The sequence below is a fragment of the Schistocerca americana genome, chromosome 5 (assembly GCF_021461395.2).
Source record: "Schistocerca americana isolate TAMUIC-IGC-003095 chromosome 5, iqSchAmer2.1, whole genome shotgun sequence".
In the NCBI taxonomy this organism is placed as follows: domain Eukaryota; kingdom Metazoa; phylum Arthropoda; class Insecta; order Orthoptera; family Acrididae; genus Schistocerca; species Schistocerca americana.
In genome coordinates, this window is record NC_060123.1 from 389,639,156 (window position 1) to 389,645,155 (window position 6,000).

Genomic DNA, 6,000 nt, shown 5'->3' on the forward strand with positions numbered 1-6,000 from the left:
TCTTTCGGAAAGAAGTCGCCTCCGTAGGCGACACGATAGAATAATGGTGTCTCAGATGTTACCAGAAACGATTTTATAATTTACTTAACAACTTTCTCGTTGGAAGTTTCTACAAGGTCAATAGAATACAAAGTCATCAGTGACAACAGTTTTCGTTACACAGGCGAAACAGTTTCACACCTCTTACAATGATTTATTTATCTCGGCATACTTTTACGTTTTCACGACAAAATGTGTATCACATGCATTTGTAAACTTCGAGAGTGCGCATATATTTTTTCAGTCCAAATAAGTTAATGTTTCTTCTTCTTCCACAGATTGAAGTAAAACTACCTTTCTCCCAAAAATTTCTTGTAATGTTCCCAGAAAGACATTTTCAATTTGCAGCGGAGTGTGTGCTGATGTGAAACTTCCTGGCAGAGTAAAACTGAGTGCCGGACCAAGACTCGAAATCGGGACCTTTGCCTTTCGCAGGCAAGTGCTCTACCGTCTGAGCTACCTATGCACAACTCACGGCCCTCCCTCACAGCTTTACTCATGCAGTACATCGTCTCCTACCTCCAAAACTTCACAGGCGCTCTCCTGCGAAACTTGAAGAACTAGCACTCCTGGAAGAAAGGACATTGCGGAAAAATGACTTTGCCACAGCCGGGAGGATGTTTCCAAAATGAGATTTTAACCCTGCAGCGGAGTGTGTGCTGATGTGAAACTTCCTGGCAGATTAAAATTGTGTACCAGACCGAGATTCGAACCCTTTGCCTTTCGCGGTCACGTGACTACCGTCTGAGCTACCCAAGCACGACTCACGCCCTCTCCTTACAGCTTTACTTCTGCCAGGACCTCGTCTCCTACCTTCCAGACTTCACAAAAGCTCTCCTGCGAATCTGCCAGTACCTCGTCTCCTACCTTCCAAACTATCGCAGGAGAGCTTCTGTGAATTTTGGAAGGTAGGAGACGAGGTACTGGCAGAACTAAAGCTGTAAGGACGGGGTCTGGGTCGTGCGTGGAGAGCTCAGAGGGAGCCAGTACGGAAGCTCATCGAGTTTGGTCAGAGGGTCACCTGCTATCTGCAATAAAAAGAAACTGAGTTAATGGACCAGCGACGCATTTGAACAAGCGTCATGGGACGTCCGCCCAGAACAAATACAACGAACAATGCGATCGAAATGAGATCAACTAAAGAGGAGAAAAAAAAGACGATAGAGCACTTGCCTGCAAAAGGCAGGGTCCCGATTTGGAGTCTCGATCCGGCACACAATTTTAATCTGCCAGGAGGTTTCTTGTAATGTTATTTTTCTTTTGGTAAATATTCTATCATATTCTAGATTAACAATAGAGATGTCTAATACGGTTTTCGTAATTTTTACAAACATTTGAAATTATCACTAACTGGCAGTACTGTAAGAAGGTGAGCTGATCTTGACCGTCTAGTTTTGTGACAGCCAATACCAATATTGGAACATCTACAAATCTAGACATTTCGTCAGAAGATGACGAGTATGATACTTCTCGAAAAGTCGCAATATCTTAACTCTGCCATCCGGCGGGAAACCCGAAAGCAGTTCATCGCTAATGTCTGTGTTGTTCACAAAGACCTACTCCTAGCAGTAAAAGTGATGAAAATTGATATTAGGCGAGAAATAATTTTGTTTCTTTTCAGCATCTGTTTTTAATATTTCAGTGAAGTAAGAGAAAGTTTTTCTAACACAGCCGGCTGTTTACAGAAAAAAACGGCCTGTAGTGGGAATAATGTTATCTATTGTACAAGTAGTCCCACTAGAAATTACCCTTCGCATCAGTGAGCGAAGAAAAAAAAGTTAGCATGTTCTGTCTGAATACGACTCGAGAGAGAAGGCTTTTTCAGCATTACTAGGCCCGTTTTGCTTTGCTTTCGCCAAATAAAAAGACGATTTGCGAAAATACTGTAGCAATTGTAACACAGGAAACAGCAAATATGTTTTCCAAAGTTCTGTATTTTATAAAGTATTAAACATACAAATATGACTAATGCTTGAATAAAACTGTAAACTAGCCAAGTTTGGATTCTTCACTCTGATCATACGACACACGTCCCAACGGTAATCAAGTTCATCCTGTACGTTACGAATTAAACATCGTGTCAATGGTCACAGAAGTAGCACTGATGCGTTCTCTGAGCTGTTGCTGTAGTGTTGGCAGTTGGGGTACGTAATCACAGTCCTCAATGCACCCCCAAAAGAAAAAGTCATTAGGCGATACGTCAGGTGACCTGTGCTGGGTGGGGGGGGGGGGGGGAGGGGGAAGAAGGGGAGGGGCAAGGGAACAGAGCTACATTATCTTCACCACTACGCCCAATACAGCGATGCGGTAGCGTCGAACTCGACTCTCCAATGAGGGGGTCCACCGTCTTCGAAGATGAAATTCTCGGAATCAGCAGTCAGATGCATTAGAAAATTGTAGCGAAATGCAGGAAGATCTGCAGCGGATAGGCACTTGGTGCAGGGAGTGGCAACTGACCCTTAACATAGACAAATGTAATGTATTGCGAATACATAGAAAGAAGGATCCTTTATTGTATGATTATATGATAGCGGAACAAACACTGGTAGCAGTTACTTCTGTAAAATATCTGGGAGTATGCGTGCGGAACGATTTGAAGTGGAATGATCATATAAAATTAATTGTTGGTAAGGCGGGTACCAGGTTGAGATTCATTGGGAGAGTGCTTAGAAAATGTAGTCCATCAACAAAGGAGGTGGCTTACAAAACACTCGTTCGACCTATACTTGAGTATTGCTCATCAGTGTGGGATCCGTACCAGATCTGGTTGACGGAGGAAATAGAGAAGATCCATAGAAGAGCGGCGCGTTTCGTCACAGGGTTATTTGGTAAGCGTGATAGTGTTACGGAGATGTTTAACAAACTCAAGTGGCAGACTCTGCAAGAGAGGCGCTCTGCATCGCGGTGTAGCTTGCTCGCCAGGTTTCGAGAGGGTGCGTTTCTGGATGAGGTATCGAATATATTGCTTCCCCCTGCTTATACCTCCCGAGGAGATCACGAATGTAAAATTAGAGAGATTAGAGCGCGCACGGAGGCTTTCAGACAGTCGTTCTTCCCGCGAACCATACGCGACTGGAACAGGAAAGGGAGGTAATGACAGTGGCACGTAAAGTGCCCTCCGCCACACACCGTTGGGTGGCTTGCGGAGTATAAATGTAGATGTAGATGTAGATAAATGTAAAGTAACTCCGTACAAGTTAAGTCAGAGGCATCAGGCGTATTGGAAGTAAGCTCGAATAGATACCCCATCGTTGAGTTGTGAATGGCTAACTCACTGCACCAGAATGTTCATAGGTGAAATCGATGTGCTTTTAACAAAGTTAAGTCCTAACCGACGTGTTAGTCGTTCGTCAATACTTTTGTATCCCGCCTGGAAGGCGGCGCGTGGGTAGGAGCAGGAGCAGGAAAATTACGGCGGTACTGCAGTGAGTAAAAGTGGTTTACTGGAGCAAGAAGAATATATAACTTTGTACAGATGCGAAATCTTAGACCCGTCGTATGTAGAGCAAAGCTGAAGCGAAGTTTCCTGGCTGTTTGCACCTGATGAAATGGACAGAATCTGTAGTGATGCTCGTAGAGCTCTCCAGCGCCGGCTAGAGGGCGCTGTTGTTTGTGTCGGTGTCGTAGTGCCAGCTTAACTGGTACCTAAGCCGTGGCATCATAGCTATCGATACCACAAATACAATAAGTAATAGGAAAAGAGCACTGGTGGTCGCTTTTGTGATGGTTTAGGGAACTTTGTAAGAACAAATACACGCTCTCAGTAATAAGTATATAGAATCTGGACTTAATTCGGTATCTCCGGCGGTTATCAGAAATCTGTCTCTAGCTATTCACCAAGTTTTGAGGCACAATATTTGGGTAGGATGGTTTTCGGCCAATTCACAAGGTTGTTGTTCCACGTTGTATATCATTGCCGACATGTTCCTATGGATTAACAGAGCTGCGTGAGAGGCGCAGGACTAACAGTGGGTGTGTGCTAATGCTCATATCACATACGAAAAACTGTTTCTTTATTCCCAGTAAGAGTTAACTGAAAGCTGGTAAGATTGCTAGTAAGTTTTGTGGCTACACGTCTCCATCATCATCTCAAAGATGACCTTGGAAAATGTTCATATGTACAAAAGATCTCAGGCGGTAGTAACATGCGTTCGTCATAAACTGATCCAAAGGCCAAAATGGCTGCACCAAGTAATTTGGTTACTGGCAGAGTGAGTTGTTGGGGGGGGACAGCGAAACTCATGATAGATTAACGGGGAACCAAACAGGTGCTGCTGTCTGTCTGAGTGCAAACGTGTCTCTGTATGTGTGTGTGTGTGTGTGTGTGTGTGTGTGTGTTGTGTGAATATTATTCTTAATATAGTTGGATCTTATGTAAAGCGCTGACCAGACGTGTCATGCATAAGAATATTCATCATGGGAGAAAAATCTGCTAGGTTCATTTCCGTGTAGAACTTAGAGGATTAACTGTAAGGACTCATTTAAACCAATAACTTTGTAAAAGAGAAACAAGTTCGGAGTGTTACTGCTTGTAGGCAGTGTGTTAATAAGAGTGTTGTTATTCTGTTGTTTTACAGCAAAAAACTTCAGTTCTGTGCTGATAAATCATTGGGGGGAGGGGGCTCTTGAAGAACAAAATTTGTTGTAGCTACTGGCGCTCAGTGCGTGGATATAGAGCAAGCAGCTCCCGCCTGGTTTCGGTTATCTGAGTACTCGCCGATGCAGCGCGTTCCTCGGCGAGTGGAGGAAAGTCAGTTCCACGTAGCGAGGCTGAGTGTTGAAACCACTATCATTCATTCACTGGTTCTTTTCATTTTACTACTACGATGCAGTCACAATCGTACTATTGGAATAGCGTGCTCAGTTTAGGGTAGCCAACCTGGTCAAATTAAGGGAAGCGGTGTTCTCAGCAAATGCGAATGTCTTTGAGTTTTTAATTGTCCGCTCTGCTAATTCTTCTGGATTTAACACCCGGGCATTGTCAGGTGATACTGCAGTGGCATGTAGTAGCACAGCGGACAGCGTAGTTTGTGGCGATTGCAGATGCTCTCATAACCAGAGATTCTCGGCGGCTGGATCGTAATTATCTGCGTCGTAGTGCCAACGGTTCTTCACAATTTTTGTTTTCAGCAGAAACGACAGAAGGTAGTGCGAATGTTTTACCGTGGTGCAGGCGAATGCATAGAGTAAGCAAACTAAGCTAATAAAGATCGTTCTGTCATCACCTATCCACATCGAATTTCCTGTTACATACCTATTTATACCCTTTCAATCGGAGATATTCTGTGGGTGTACGTGTCACTGAATCTCTCTTGCGATTTCGTCAAACTAGTACACCACGTGAATTGCTAGTCTGACTTAAAATAGCGCTCTCGCTGGGGATACTGGAGAGCGAGATACTAAAGTCTCGGAAGGGGCACCGTTCTTTAGTGTGTAGGTGTAATTTGTTTAGTGATTTTTTTACTGTGATATTTCCGGTAATTCCTCTTTGCATACGAACGGACGGGGTATGCGCAAGGGATCGCACGCTTTGTACGCCTTTTCTCTCCTAACAGTCCCCTTTTCAGGTCGCCCGGTCCGACCATAAACGTCAATCAAATAGGACTGAAAGGTGATGTCAAAAATAGAATGGCTGCTTTATTAGGGACATGAATAGGAGAACGCCGTAAATGACTGGCAATTGGTATTCGACAGTGGATGGAAAGCTTCTGGGGACACGTGTTTTTCGCATTCCTCTCGTTTTACCACCTCTGACCTGACTACACGCATCCTAATTAAACCTCTGCATGGTCATGCCTATATGTAGCTACTGCTGAAGGAGCGTTCACCGAAGACGAGCTCACGTTAGTATGACCGCTACAATCCAAGTACCAGGTGTTGGTACGCGGCACGCAATCTAGGGAAGGTTCAAAACGGTTCAAATGGCTCTGAGCACTATGGGACTTAACATCTGAGGTCATC